The 15,931-nt window shown below is 38.8% G+C and overlaps 1 protein-coding gene and 2 non-coding genes across 3 annotated transcripts in view; 1 reads left to right on the top strand and 2 right to left on the bottom strand.

The window, feature by feature from the left end:
- Positions 1-15,931, bottom strand: part of BTBD8 (BTB domain containing 8) — an 89,295-nt gene that overhangs the window by 47,322 nt on the left and 26,042 nt on the right. The gene's annotated exons all lie outside the window — the stretch shown is intronic.
- Positions 9,922-10,026, top strand: LOC130032187 (U6 spliceosomal RNA). The gene has a single exon (XR_008793747.1). It is a non-coding gene; the product is annotated as a U6 spliceosomal RNA (small nuclear RNA).
- Positions 15,256-15,419, bottom strand: LOC130032262 (U1 spliceosomal RNA). The gene has a single exon (XR_008793806.1). It is a non-coding gene; the product is annotated as a U1 spliceosomal RNA (small nuclear RNA).

Genomic DNA, 15,931 nt, shown 5'->3' on the forward strand with positions numbered 1-15,931 from the left:
AAAAAAAACAACTGAGGCCACAATAACTGTACCTCTTAAAGCAAATTATAAGAGAAAGGACAAAAGATGTAATCCAAGCATTGATGTGTGAAGACTGATGCATCTATTTAAATGAGAACTGTAAGCCAAAAGAGGGTTCATATTCATGGGCAATCACTGCACTGGAAAGAAGTTCTTTCCAACAACAGCTCAGCAAATAAGAAAATGCCATAGCCATTGAAAGGTCACTACATTTTAAACTTTCAATTTCCTCCTATTCAGTCTCTGGTGTGAGAGTCCCTTTGTATACAGGGAACCACAAATTAAAACCCCATTTTGGTACCACTACACCACTGTTAGAGTTTCAAAAATAAAAAAGACTACAATGTCAAGTGTGGTGACAATACAATAGAAGTGGAGACCTTTATATCATTCAGATGAGAGTGTAAAACGGCACAGCTTATTTGGAGAAATACTGGTCAATTTGATAAAAAAATTTACATATGAATCAGAAATTCCATTATTTACACAAGTAAAACGAAAATATATGCTCACACCAAGAGTCCAATGTTGATACCAGTTTTAATAATAGTGAAACAATGGAAACAACCAATATTTCAACCAAGTGGAAAATGGATCCAAAAATTTTAGGTTATCCATATAATGAATTAGTACTTAGTAATAAAAAATAATCTTCTCCATTGCCGTTCTGGAGGATGTGATGGATCCATCAGGACATTGGAGGGCAGTCATCTTGGTCTTGTAGTTGGCGAAGGACAGGCGGGCATAACGAATACTTTTCCCAGCTTCTGCCGCATCTACCAGTACTTCTGCTCTTCTCTCTTTGAGGTCTTCCTTGATCTCATCTCTGTACTGCTTTGCGAGCTCGGACGTTAGCTTGCGGTTGCCTGAGGCATGCGCCAAACCACGCTGGCGAATTAGCTCAAGAGTTTTCGAAGACAGGCGTTTTTTTGTGGCTATCAATCTCTTGGTGTTCCTCGCACATTCATGGAGGTGCTGAACCAGTCGATCGTATTCCTTGTCAATGTTGTCAACAATGGCATCTTCCCATGTTGCCGCAATAGTGCCAAAGAGTTCCCAGTTGGTGGTCGTTCTGGGAGTTCTCTTTTTGAACTTTGCAGCCCTTTCTCCCCGCTCTGTGAAGTAGAATTTTGCACGAAGGAGACAGTGGTCTGATCCCGTTCGAAATTTTGGGACAACAGCGACATCGGTCAGGCAAAACCGTCGATTGAATATGATGTGGTCTATTTCGTTGTGGAATCGTCCACCGGGAGACTCCCATGTCCAACGTTTAGATTAGATGACTTCTACTTCTACTCAATGACTTCTACCCATGACTTCTACTTAAATCTCTTCGATAGCCATCTCCACTTGCCAACATAACAAATTCCACAGGATGGATATGTCGTTCCCAACGTTCTTCCTTCTGAAATCCGACATGCCATTTCGTCGGTAAAGAAACAAACAGCACCCGGCCCAGACAAGGTCAGACCTGAACACCTGAAGAACCTGCCATCAGTACTCATCAATACACTGGCTTGGCTCTTCACTCGCTACCTGTCTGAATGCAAGGTTCCGTCCCAATGGAAAACCAGCAGGACCGTACTACTGTTCAAGAAGGGAGACATCCATGACATTGGCAACGATCGCCCGATCTGCCTATTGTCTGTCATCTACAAGTTGTTCACTCGAGTCATCCTAAATAGGATTGGCAGAACACTAGATGAAGGACAACCATGCGAGCAAGCCGGGTTCCGCAAAGGATACACCACCATCGACCATATCCACACGATAACCAAGCTCATTGAGGTTTCTCAGGAGTTCAAGATGCCGCTCTGTTTAACGTTCATTGATTTAAAGAGGCCTTTGATTCTGTTGAGACGGAAGCGGTCATTGAAGCCCTAGCCAATCAGGGCATTCAAGCCCAATACATCAAGATCCTCCGTGAGCTGTATTGCGGATTCACTACCAGGATCTCACCATTCTACAAAGAAGTGATCGTTGATGTCAAGAGAGGGGTGCAGCAGGGTGATACCATTTCACCGAAACTCTTCAGTGCCACCCTCGAGAACATCATGCGACGACTGGAATGGGAAGGAATGGGAGTGAAGATAGATGGTCGGCAACTACACCACCTCCGCTTTGCTGATGACATCGTTTTAATAACACCAAACATCAGCCAAGCCGCACAAATGCTGGCCGACTTTGACCGTGAGTGTGGAAAGGTAGGACTACAGCTGAATCTTACGAAGACAATGTTTATGAGAAACAGCCTTGTTCCTGACACCCCATTCGCTCTCAACAGAACTACCATCTCCGAATGCAACAGCTATGTGTACCTAGGTTGAGAGGTCAACATGACAAATGACCTGGCACCTGAGCTGCGCAGGAGGAAGAGAGTGGCTTGGAACGCCTTCAAGAACATCGAAGAAATAGCTAAGAGGACGAAGAACCTCCGGCTCTGGGCACATCTCTTTGATTTCACTGTTCTTCCTGCATTAACATATGCCTCAGAGACCTGGGCCCTACGCAAACAGGATGAGAATGCTATTCAGGTCTCCCAAAGAAGAATAGAAAGAGCTATGCTTGGAATATCACGTTTCACTCGAATGAGAGAAAAAATCCGGAGTTCCGACATCCGTCGACGATCAAGAATCAGGGACGCTGTCTCATTTGCCAAGGTGTCAAAAATCAGATGGGCTGGTCACGTAATGAGATTTAAAGATGACCGCTGGACTAGAGCTGTTACTGACTGGATTCCACGGATGTCAAAAGACCGCGTGGTTGCCCACCTACCAGATGGTCAGACTTCTTCGTCAAGATCATGAACGATCGGTTTAAGGCTCTTCATGTTCCCAAAGCGAACAGATGCCATTGGGCTACACTAGCACGCGACAGGGACAAATGGAGACGTTACTGGCGCCCGCTCGAGCAAATCGACGACTAACGGGAAGTTAAGTGATTAAGTGATTAAGTGAATAAAAAATATTGCTAGACATACACACATTCACAATATTCTAGGATGAAGCTTAAAAATATTATTTGGGCAGAGAACAGAAGCTGGGCTGGAGCGATAGCACAGCAGTAGGGCATTTGCCTTGCACGCAGCCAACATGGCCGACCCGAGTTCAGTTCCTCCGCCCCTCTCGGAGAGCCCGGCAAGCTACCGAGAGTATCTCGCAGGGCAAAACCTGGCAAGCTACCCGTGATGTATTCGATATGCCAAACACAGTAACAACAAAGTCTCCAACGGAGATGTTACTGGGCCCGCTCGAGCAAATCGAACCGATGAACAACAGGAGGACAGTGACAGGACAGAAACTAGACTCTAAAACATTGGAATCCACTTGTTTGAACATCTAGGACAAACAATCTATAATTAAGAAAACACAACAGTATTCACAGAACCACTCAACTTAAAAATGGGCAAAAGACATGAACAAAAGACTCACCAAAGATAGACATACAGCAAATAAGCATAAGAAACTGACTTGCTGCCTGGGTCTAAGATGAGGTTAAGTACTGGTGGCATATGGAAACTTGGAAGATAATAAAAATTCTTTTTAATTGTGGCATTACATTCATAACTCATAAATTAGAATTAAAGAATACTTCCAAACTCATTGTATGAGGTTAATCAAATCTTAACACCTACATCTGACAAGGATATAAAAAAAGGGGGAGGGAGTTATAACCAATTTCTCTCATGAATAAAGATAAAAAAATTTAAGACAAAATATTAGCAAAATGACTCCAATAATAAGTAGAATGGATAAAACATCACAACCACATTGATATTATTGGAATGCAGGATTGCTTTAGCATCTCCAAATCAAGCAATATCAATTCTGCACATTTAACAAATCAAGGAGAAAAAAAACGTGGTCGTTAAAATTAGGCAAACGAAGTGTTTTATATAAAACACCCATTTTAGATTTTTTAATTTTTGGTAATTTCAGGTAGATACTGACATGATGATTCTCAAATGTATGTGGAAAAGCAAAGAACCTAAAATAGCAAACACAATTACGAAAAGGAACAAAGCTGGCAGAGTAACACTAGTCAAGTCACAGAGTTACTATAGTTACAGATTTTAAGACAGCACGGTAAAGGTGAAGAGACATAAATAGATCAAGGGAATAGAGGAGACAGAAAGAGACCTACACAAATATGTCAACTGATTGGTAACAAAACTATAATGGCGAAAAGTGTGTGACCTGTAGCTCAACCAATTGTGTGATCCCCAGGGTGCCTCAAAGCCAAGCATGTCAGCACTAGAACTAAAGCATTTGAGCACCACAACTAAAGAGTGTGACAACTCCATCATACAACAGAAAAGGGGGAGAAATACCACAGGATGGGGGCAGGAAAAGAATAAAAAAGGGCAGTTGAATAGAAAAAGTATGGGTTTTCCTACAAATGACGCTGAAGCAATTGAACATCAAAACGTAAATGAAAACAAATCTAGGTAGAGACGGTCTGCAAAAATTAAACCAATGGAAAAATAAATGTGGAGGCAAAAGTGGACCATAACCTAAATGCAAAATACTAAACCATCAATTTCTACTAAAAGAAAAAAATCTATGTTATCTCAGTAATTACTTTTTGATAAAATGTCCAAGGCACAGCCCTTAAAATAAAAAAGTTTCTGTTAAGTTTCTTAAAAGGTCTGCCTTCTCTGCAGGTTCACACCTACACCCCAGGTCTTCTCTTGACTTCCCTGCTTATATCCCTGGGGCCTTTTTGGAACAGGAAGCAGGCAGACCACCTCCCCTTCCAACTGGATCATAGCAACATCCACACCCTATCTCTGCCACTTCCACAGGACCAAACCCAGGCTCCAGACCCTCTGCTTGCACTTTCATTTTCCAGGCCCACAACTGCATGCACCCCATGCCTATAATTTCATATCCCACTGATTGTATTCTGAGCTAGATGGCCCTTAATGAGATTACTTTGCTGTGAGACAGCATGACTCATCACACCTCTTACTGCACATACTTAAACCTTCTGCAGTGAACCCACAGACTTGGGTAACTGGTCTTCCCCAAGGACTTTTTGCTATGAGCTCCGGATTCCTCACTCTGTTATTCACAGAAAACCTCCCAATGCTGTGGTGGTGATAAGGAATTGTAGAATCTTGAATAGTCAGAAAAGAGACAAAGCAGGGCCAAGATGACATTGAGAGTAGCCTCATAATCCAGAACAGCCCTCAAAGCCATAAACCAGAAAGTAAAAAGCTGAGGCTTCATGAACCAGCAACAGATTAGGAACTGCACAGCCCTGAAAATCAGTTTTGCAAGAAACATTAAAGGAACATTTTAAAGACAAACTTTGCAAACACCCATAACATCTACAAAATGATGGCAATTCTTTCACCTCAATAATCTCACTGAGCCAAAACTCACCAATCAAGAGACACTGAGTAGCATGGGAGATCAGAAAATTGAACCCAACTTTCTGCTGCCACTGGAGACACATCTGAACAATCAGAGTAAATAGTTTCAAAGTCAAAGGCTGGAAAACAATCTTACAGGCAAACAATTCACTTAAATAAACTGGGGTGGCCATGCCTATTTCAGATAACATAGATTTCACATTTAAATAGATGCTAAGGGATAGTCATTTCTTAGTGATCAAGGGTCCAGTGCTTTTTTAGAAGAACTCATACTTTTAAACATAAAAGCACCTAATGATGTATCATCAAAATGTTCAAAATTGCTTGACAGCAATTCTAGTGGAATTTTTAATACTCTATTCTCTGTCACTGCTCATTAGAACAACGAGGCAAAATGCAATAAGGAAACACCGACTCTAAAGAAAAAATGGAAAAGAGACATGCAGGGTTCTTTATTTCCCAAAAAGCTGAGTACATTCTTCTCAAAATTCACATGGTGCATTCTCTAAGATGGACTACATTCTGGGTCACAAAGCAAAACTCCATAAAATCAGGAAGATTAGAAATTGGATCAACTATCATCTAAGACCACAATGCTTCGAAAATATAAATTAACCATGAATAAAAATGAGGAAAATTCAAACATCTGGTAATTAAACAACAATAAACATGATTTTCTGAAAAAAAAAAAAAAACGAATACTAAAAACATCTGAAAAAAAACATAGAAAAGAGAAAGAAATGGTCAAAGGCAACATAACTGTAGAGTTGGTTTACATAATTATCCTTTACCTAGGTGTGTGGATGGGGGCAAATGAGGGTGGATGAGAGGGACTACTGTACTATGGAACACTTTGTGCAAGAAAGTAGGCACTCTGGTGTCACTGGAACGATGTCTGCACAAAATTATCACTAACAGCATTATAATTATACACTGACACTCAATAAAAATGGGGGGGAAATAATTCTTAAGATTAACACACTGGCAAGAGAATGTAAAAACAAGGCACCTGTGGGGAGAAAGCATTTGCAAATCACACAGCAGTTAAAGAACTTCTATTGAAAACTTACAAAGAATTCTTAAAGTACAACAATAAGAAAGCAACTCTATTATTATTGTTGCAGTTTACATAACATGGTTAAAATAGTTTTCTTGGTTTTGATGTACAAATTTATACTGCATCTTCATTAGCAGAGTGCCCCAAGATTCCTCACCACTGTCCTTCTACCCACCTCTTCTCCATTTTCACCACCATTATTCCCATTTCAAAATGCTTAGTTTCACAATCAAAGGTCAAGAGTTTGTCCTCCTTTGATATTATCTATTGCACTGTTTGTTTATATAGCACAGATGAGTGAGACCATTGTCCTTCTCCCTATGACTTATTATTTCACTTAGTATGACAACTTACAGTTCCACCAAACTTACAGAAAATTGCAGTAGTATTCTATTCATCTGCTGCTGAGTATTTAGGTGTTTTGAAATCTTGGATATTCTACTTAGTGCTGAATTGAACATAGGTGTGCATGTATTTTTTTTTAATGTGGGTGTGTGTGTAGTCTTGGGATTGATGCCAAGGTGGAATCTTGAATCATATGGAAGCTTGACAGCTTGTTGAGAAGTCACTACACTATTTTCACTATTTTCCATAAAGCTGACATTCCTAATGAGTAGTCAAAGAGGTGTTTTTTTGTTTTGTTTTGTTTTTTAACCTCGTCTCCATCAACACTGGTTGTTTTGATATATACCATTCTCACTAGAGATGATATCTCAGTGTCATTTTTATTTGCATCTCTCTGATAATAAGTGGTGATTGTGGCATTTTTTCATATGTGTACTAGGGGACCATATGTTCTCTTCAGAGAAATGTCTGTTCATCTTCTCTCCCCATTTTTGGTAATGTTACTAAAACAACCCAAGTTTTAAAAACTTTTTACTTAAAGATCTGTGATTTACAGAGTTATTAATAGTTGAGTTTTAGACATATATTTCAACACCAATTCCAATTCAACTTCCCTCCACCAGCGTTCCCATATTCCATCACCCTAACCCCAGCTCCCCCATTCCCCACCTGCCAAAACACAGAATTTACAACTTTCAATAAAATGAAGAAACAGATGATGGGACAAATGATGGGACAAAACAAAAGCCTGGGGAACAATTCAAATGTAGTATAACTGAGTAGCCTGCCTAGAAAAAAGTTTAAGACAGTTTCACATTATTCAGAATGGGAAATGGAATATGAAAATAATTGGTAAATGGATTTATAACAAATACAAAGAAAGATTCAAAAAGCTTCAAACAGAAGTAATGGATTTAAAAGTACAATAACAAACAAATACAACAATAAGGAACAGCTGACAGTTGATGAATTATCAAATACAGTAGCTGAAAACATCAAGCAGAATAGCAAATAGGAAAAAGAAATCAGAAATGTGAAAAAGAGCATGAAGAACATGGAGGACAGAATTACATCAAGATGAACAATGGTCTCAGACTCTGCGCTGTTCTCCTCCGGGAGCTGGGTTTTATAGTCTCCACGTCTTGGACGACTCCTGCCCCCGCGCCTGGCTGTCCTCACCAGGGCCCCTTGGAGGGGGGAGGGTTGAGTTTCTCTCCCCCCCCCCCCCCCAGCCCCGAGCAGAGCTCCAGCAGCTGAGGACCCCCAGAGTCAGCCATGGCCATGCTGGGACCACTCTCCACACGTCTGGACGGGCCTCATGCATGAAAGAACTGGCAGAGGAACCCAGGCATGCAGGTCCCGGGGCTGAGGTCTCCAAGCCTACTCGGATTGGGACTGGGCCTTCTCCAACCAGACCCCCCATCTTCCAGTAGATAGGCGTCACACCCACCAGCTGCTGCCCGCACCAAAAGATAATAGTTCAAAATAAAAGGTGCCCCCATATCTGGTTCATCTACTTCCAATCCCTTTCTTTCCAGGGAACCCCCAATCTTTTATCCGAATCAAAATTTATTCTTGTTTTATTAATTTTCTTTGCTTATTCATATTCAAAATATCAGTAAAATGATATAGTGCTTGTTTTTATCTGACTTAGCATAATACTTTCAAGTCTCAATCTTGTCATGTTTCCATACTTTGACTCTATGAGGTTCGCACAATAACAAGATTGCCTTAAGATCCATATTTCAGGAAATACCTACATTGTTAAACAATGACTGAGGACCATAATAGTTCTAATTTTCTGAGACGTCTCCATATTATTTTCCACAGAGATTTCTTTGGGAATCTTAATCTCAGCATAAAATATGGTATCTGGAAATATAATAAGGGTTCATTAAATGATTCTTAATGGAAAGATACTATTCAAATTCTAACTTTCTCTCACCATGCCTTAGTAAGAAAGCAACATAAATTTATAGCACATCATGATTTATAGATGCGGCAGGCAGAGGCTGTTCTTGGACCACATAACTGACCTGGCCCCATCATGCCAGTGAAGTCTACACTACATTGGTTACTTTTCTCACAGGTTGTTCCCTAACAACAAATAAGTAAACCAGGTAAGGCAGGCCTATGAGAAGGGGTGTTTTTAAAATGACCATCTTGGGCTTTGGGATTTCCCAACAGCCAAATCAACAAGTTCCCAACAGAATTTGTCATAGAATTGCACTAAAGTCTAAATTGCTACATCCATGATTCCTCCTTTCTGTGTCTCAGTCAGTTCAGATGAATTCTGAAGTTTATAAGTCTGCCAGTCATCTCCGGATTCCTCTCCATGTTCTCTCACATGCATTTACTAACCTATAAATTTCTTATGAATCTAATAGTGTCCTTGTTTATGTTTCTCTGGAGAAGCATACAACACTAACACAGTACACCAGTCATTCCATCCAAGAAAGATTTAAAAAATTAGGCTTTAAAAAAATTACCCTGATCTGAAGACAGTAATAGGAAATTCATTATTACACATGCTCCACTTCAAAAAGCATTGCTCTGGTGCACTGTTAAAAATCTTTGCCAAATATTTCATTTCTCAACATACCAAAGTCTATTTTCTCCTTTCAGCTAAATTTAATTTCAACTAACAAGGCAGTTCTTGGCTCTGCTGAGAGATGCCCTAATTTCTGCCTTGTTCTTGCTTTAATACACTTTCTACAGTTCCTCATGTTAGCTGAACCAGATTCACCACTCCAGGCAGAATAATGGCCTGGATTACTCAGGAAAGTTTCAAGGAAAGAATTTTCCCCACTATCTTTGATTTTGGACCACACCCAGTGTTGTTCAGGAGTAATTTTCAGCTGTTCAGGGTTGCTCCTGACAGTGCTCAGGAACCACATGGTGCCAGGGATTGAACCTGTGCCCATGCATGCAAACGATATGTTCCAGCGCTCTAGGCAACTCATTGGTCCTAGAAAAAAATTTTAAGTACTCTTGTTCCAAAAATATTTTTCCCCTTTTAATTCAAAATAACTGAATAAGGATTAAACTGAACAGTGAATCCAAACTCTTTGGAGATTCTTACCCAATCCACTTTTTTTCCTCTAAAAGGGAAAGTCTGGGTACTCTCTTTGGCAGAATATACACTAAAATTGGAATGAGACAGAGAAGACTAGCATGGCCCTTGTGCAATGATGCCAGGCAAATTCAATAATTTTGCAAATCATTTCTTTAATAAAATTTGAATAAAAAGGAAAGTTTGGGACCAGAATGTAGTTCAGTGGCAGAGCACATGTTTCACAGGCATGAGGCCTTGGCTTTGATTCCCAGCACAAAAAGAACCAGAATGATTACTCATTTTTGTACTTGTACACAAAACAGACAAAAATTAAAAATAAGAAAAAATTAGCTTTCTCTTAAGAGTTTTTTGGTATATGTTAGACACAATTTTCATAGAATTCACTTGAAAAAAATTTTTTTCAAACATAGTGGAAACCCCATATCCTAATACCACTAGGACCAATAGTACTTTTTGTTAATTAAAAAAAAATCAGGAAAAATTTATTAAAGGGGTTTTATAATACATAATTTAATTCTCATTTAAAAATACGTATTTGTTCACAAATCTTTCACTATAAGAACTATCACTATGTCTTTTTAAAATATATATACAGGTTTATTACCAGAGGCTCATTTTTTTTTTCCTTTTCAAAAACAACACCCATGTACAGTATAGGATTTCTAGTTAAAACTTAAAGAGAGAACAACTCTTTTTCTTCTGTGAAGGAATCCAAAATATTGAATCATTTTAGACTTTAAAAATAATTTCCATGGGAGGGATACTGGGACCGGTGGTGGTGGAAAATGGGCACTGGTGGAGGGATGGGGTGTTTGATCATTGTACAATTGAAACCCAAGCACAAAAATTTGTATATCTTCAACTGTACCTCATGGTGTTTCACTAACAAAAATTTTTTTTAAAAAATGTTAATGATGGAGAATGGGCACTGGAGGAGGGATGGGTACTGGATCATTGTATAACTGAAACCCAAGCACAAAAATTTGTAAGTCTACAACTGTACCTCATGGTGTTTCACTAATAAAAATTAAAAAAAAAAATTTCCTTGGCACGGGGAGGGGTGGGGGGAGGAGTCTGGGAACACTGGTGGGGGGAAATGTAAACTGGTAAAGGGATGGGTGTTTGACTAGTGTATGACTGAAACTAAAACATAAAAGTTTTGTAACTGTAGCTCACTGTGATTCAATAAAATAAATTTTAAAAAATAAAATAATTAAAAAATTTAAAAATAATAATTTCCTCAAAGCTTTATATTTATCATGTATTCAGTAAAGTTTTGGAGGAGGACACACCTGGCGGTGCTCAGCTCTGTGGGGCTGTGGTAGGGGGTGTTGCTCCTTTTGGTGTTTGGGGAACCATGTGGTGTGTGAGACTGAACCCAAGCTTCCCAACATGCAAACTGCACTCAGTCCATGGAGCTATCTCCCCGGCCCCTCAACAACAATTTTTAATGTATTTCTACCATATGAAATTTCCCAAAACATTTGTTTTCATTTTCCTTGGAAGAATAACAAAGACCATTTATCACTGGTTTATACATTTAAATCATGTCATCAAAACAATAAATTCAAATGGTACTCAATGGATCTGGGAACAAATCCAAGTGACAAACCCAAGAAATGGAAATATTGTGAAGATGTAATATTACTAAGAAGTAATTTACACCATTGTACAGTAATTCAGAATTTTAATTATTTCATTAAGTCTTCCTGGAAATCCAAGTAATATAAGGAACAACAAACTCTCCTCAGTACAGAGCCAGATAAAAACTATCATGTATAACTATACGAGGTCTGGCAGTCATCTATTGTACATTCTTCATTATTTTATACAAAGAGAGGCCAATGACTAGATTTGGAACATCGTCTGTCAACTTTCATTATTAGACAGAGGTTCCTACATACTAAGTATATAATACATACTGAGAGCAATTGCCATTTACTGAAAGCTAAAAATGTGCTAGGAATTGTGCTAAATGCTTTATGTGCAATAGCTGATTCCCTTCCCACAGCCATTCTATGCTATAATTTCATTATTCCTTTAAAAGTTTATTTTTGTATTTATTATAGTTTATGTCATTCCAATAGTGTTATACTTTGTGGTATCAATATATAAAATTACTACATACCACCAACACCAAAGTGTCCACGACCCTTCACCACTGTTTCTATGTCTTTTCTAGCCTAGTATTCTTATACCATCATCACCAGTTTGGTACTTAGTTCTGTATCCCAATGCTAATATTTCTTTATAGATGAAGAATTGAGGCTTTGAAAGATTGAATAACTTTCCCCAAATTATGGACAGGTGGAATCAGAATAGAAACCCAAAACAGGTGACAGTTGAAAAAACCTTCAGCTGATCACCTAAATAAACACACAGCTAGTCTGGCATGGTATGGCACAGATTAGAACATGACCTCAAGCTTCCGGGACAGTTTTGGAAAGAGTCAGAGAAATTAGCATTTTAAAGAGGGATCTGAGAGTATTTACTCCATTAATTTATTCATGAGAATTTGCTCCATGAATAAATTCCTGATTTCAAACTCAGGCATGAAAAAAAAGCTACACTGGAAGGAATATCAGATCTTGAGTATCACAAAGCTAAAATTAGGAATAATTGTCCTGTTTTATTATTTTATTCCTAACAAATCAGTGTAAAGGAATCTTTTTTTGAACATAAATAACACAATTTTTTTGGTGTCTGATGGAAGAAAGTTTGTATTGAAACGTATTTAGAAAGATGTGACAGGAGAGAAAGGGAGAAGTATAAGTTTGAGAGAGAACATGGGTTTCTCTAGAGTGGAAATAGGCGAGCAAAGAAACAAGAAACAGGTACTGAAGTGTTACTGTGTTTGTCCCTTTACCTACTTTCAGCATGCAGTACTTATCCAGGGTAATCATTTTCAACTATCATTTTCAAAGTGGTCCCTTCTCTATCCCTTCTGCCTTCTCCCCCAGCACTTTGAGGGAGGCTGCCAACCGTGAACCAATCCTTGTGGTCCATGTTTCTACTGTCCTCGGGTATTAGTCTCGTGTTGGAACACTGTATGACTGAAACCCAACTCGGAACAGCTTTGTAACTGTGTATCTCATGGTAATTCAATTAAAAACATAAAATAAGAAAAAAGTAAGATGTATTTAAGGGAGAATATGGGCAGAAGAACATGGGCTTGAAGAGCAAGCCCAAAATTTATTGTTAAATATAACAGATTCAATTTATCTCAAAGTACCATTAAAACAAATAGTTACAAATGGGAGATTACTAATGGAGTGGGTCAGGGAGGTATTTGGGGTAGGGTAGGGTATAGATGACAGGAGAAAATGAAAGTAGAAGGAAATGAACATTTTATTGATGGTGCTCACCTGGTAACTGAGGAAAAGCAAGTAGGTAATGTTATAGGGTCTAAAACAAGGGGTAGTGTGAGTGACAGTATCCTAGGGAGAAAGTACACGGAAAGCAGTAATATATGAAGAGAGACTTATGAACATAAACGGGTCTTCCTTTTATAACAGCCTCTCCCTACACAACTAAAAAGTTTCTCTTTATTTCTCCTATAACAGAATAGGACAAAGATGTGAGATGGAGTGCAGATGTTTTGGAGAGGAAAATGTCTGAGCAGAGGGAGAAGAGTATAGTAAAAGTGACTTTCTCTGGAGACCTACTACAATTCCACCCCTTGGATTAAAAAAACATGCAACTGTTGGTGGGAATGCTGACTGGTCCAGCCTTTTTGGAAAACAATATGGACATTCCTCCAAAGACTAGAAATTGAGCTCCCATATGACCCAGCAATATCACTCCTGGGAATATATTCCAGAGATGTGAAAAAATACAGTAGAAATGACATCTGCACCTGTACGTTCATTGCAGCATTGTTTACAATAGCCAGAATCTGGAAATAACCAAAGCACCCGAGAGCAGATGGCTGGTTAAAGAAACTTTAGTACAACTACACAATAGAATACTATGCATTAGTTAGAAAAGATGAAATCATGAAATTTGCATATAAGTGGATGGACATGGAGAGTATCATGGTAAGTGAATTAGTCAGATAGAAAGGGACAGACATAGAATGACTGCACTCATTTGTAGAACATAAAGTAACATAATAGGAGACTAACACCAAAGGACAGTAGATATAAGAGCCAAGAGGATCACAAAACAGCTTGGAAGCTGGCCTCACATGCTGGGGGACAAGGCAACTGGGATAGAGAAGGGACCACTAAGTAAATGATGATTGTACAGATCACTCGGGATGGGAGATGTGTGCTGAAAGTAGATTGTGGACCAAACATGATGGCCTCTAAGTATCTGTATTGCAAACCATAACACCCAAAAGGAGAGAGTAAGAGGGAATGTGCCTGACACAAATGCAGGGGGTGGGGTGGGGGGGCGGGAAAGATACTGGAAACAATGGTGGTGGAGAATAGGTACTGGTTGAGGGATGGGTGCTCTATCATTTATGACTGAAACGCAATCATGAGAGTTTGTAAGTCTGTAACTATATCTCATGGCAATTCAATAATAAAAAAAAGGCAATGGGAATTTAAAAAAAAGAAAATATGCAAGTGATCCAAACCATGTTTCTCCATCTCTCCCCAGTTAAGTAAAGGGCATCCTGCTTCTACCACCTTACATGTGTGTATGAAAGGCCTATCATCTGGGTAACGAGACACACTGCAAAGCACTTATTATGTGTAGGTACTTTTTCAAAGTAATTTAAATATAGAGAATAAATTAATCCTCACTATCACCCTATTAGATGGTCACTTCTATAAACTTCAAACTTTGTAAGTAACTAAAGCTGAGAACAATTAAATGACTTGCCCAAATTCTTAAGGCTAAAGATGGCAGAGCTAGAACTCAAACTCAAGCAGATATAACCTACATATAGTCCACTCACTCCTAAAATCTTTCTTTCACTTAGTTGTGCCACCACAAGTAAGTCACTGACATCAGATTATCTTGTAGCATGCAAAGGGTTCCAAGCATTTAATGGGCTGTGGACTGAAGTTAAAAACTGGACAATACAGCTAGCAATTGGAATGATAATTAATATTACAAAATGTAATCTTCTCAAAGAGCAAAGTTGAAACTGTGACCAGTAAAGAGTCTGGTTGAAACTGAGAGTCAAAGAGGTTCAACAATGTATTGCTGGCCACTAACAGGCAAGCTGGTATGAATATTTTAGAGCAAAAATAGTTCTATTTGATGCATTCTTATAATCTAAACCCACTACCAATTTCACTAAGAGTTGTGTATCCATGAACCCAGAAGACTGTTTGTTGCTACTGCAAAGAGTCCTATTTTCCACCATGAATTTGACCAAAGAGGGGCAAGAAGTTTAGGTTTCCTTTCTCCCCCCCCCCCCTCCACCAGAGAAGAGTGTGAATGCAGTCCCCAACTACCATTAATTTTGCAGTCAAGTTTCTTATGTTTGGGGAAATCACAGGGGTCAGCACATCTGAAGTGCAATGGATAAGCTTCGCTCCGGGAAAACCACATTTGTGATTATGGTAGCTCCCCTGCCAGGTAAGTACAGGGGAGTACTTTCTCAGTTTTTTGGTTTCAATTCTAGCGTATGGTGAGGCCTATTTATACTTCTTTTCCTTAAGTTCCAACAGAAAATCTGTATTTCTCATCCTTCTTTTTTTCATCTTTCAGGCAGATTTTAGTAACTTGCAAAAAAAAAAAAAAAGAATATGCCCAAAACAAGCATCAGATTTCAGTCTAAAATATAAAAGCCTGGAATGTCTAAGCCATCCAATTCTAAAGCAGAATAATGGTTTTTAAAAATACATTGAAATATTAAACCTCCTAATCAGTGCTATTCATGAGAGTCGTCTATTTTGAATCAAAGACTGAGTCAAATGCATTCAGAGAAAATAAATGTCATTCATGTAGAAATAATCATTCTCAACATTAAAAAGCCTGTGAAATTGGAAACTGCATTTAATTACATTTTCTGTGGCAGTGGTATTTAAACCTACTTTAGGCAACATAATATTTTCTTCTAGTGAAACATCAGATGCATGCCCTGTGAAAAGCAAGT

Source organism: Sorex fumeus, unplaced genomic scaffold (assembly GCF_029834395.1).
Source record: "Sorex fumeus unplaced genomic scaffold, SorFum_2.1 ptg000047l, whole genome shotgun sequence".
NCBI classification, from domain to species: domain Eukaryota; kingdom Metazoa; phylum Chordata; class Mammalia; order Eulipotyphla; family Soricidae; genus Sorex; species Sorex fumeus.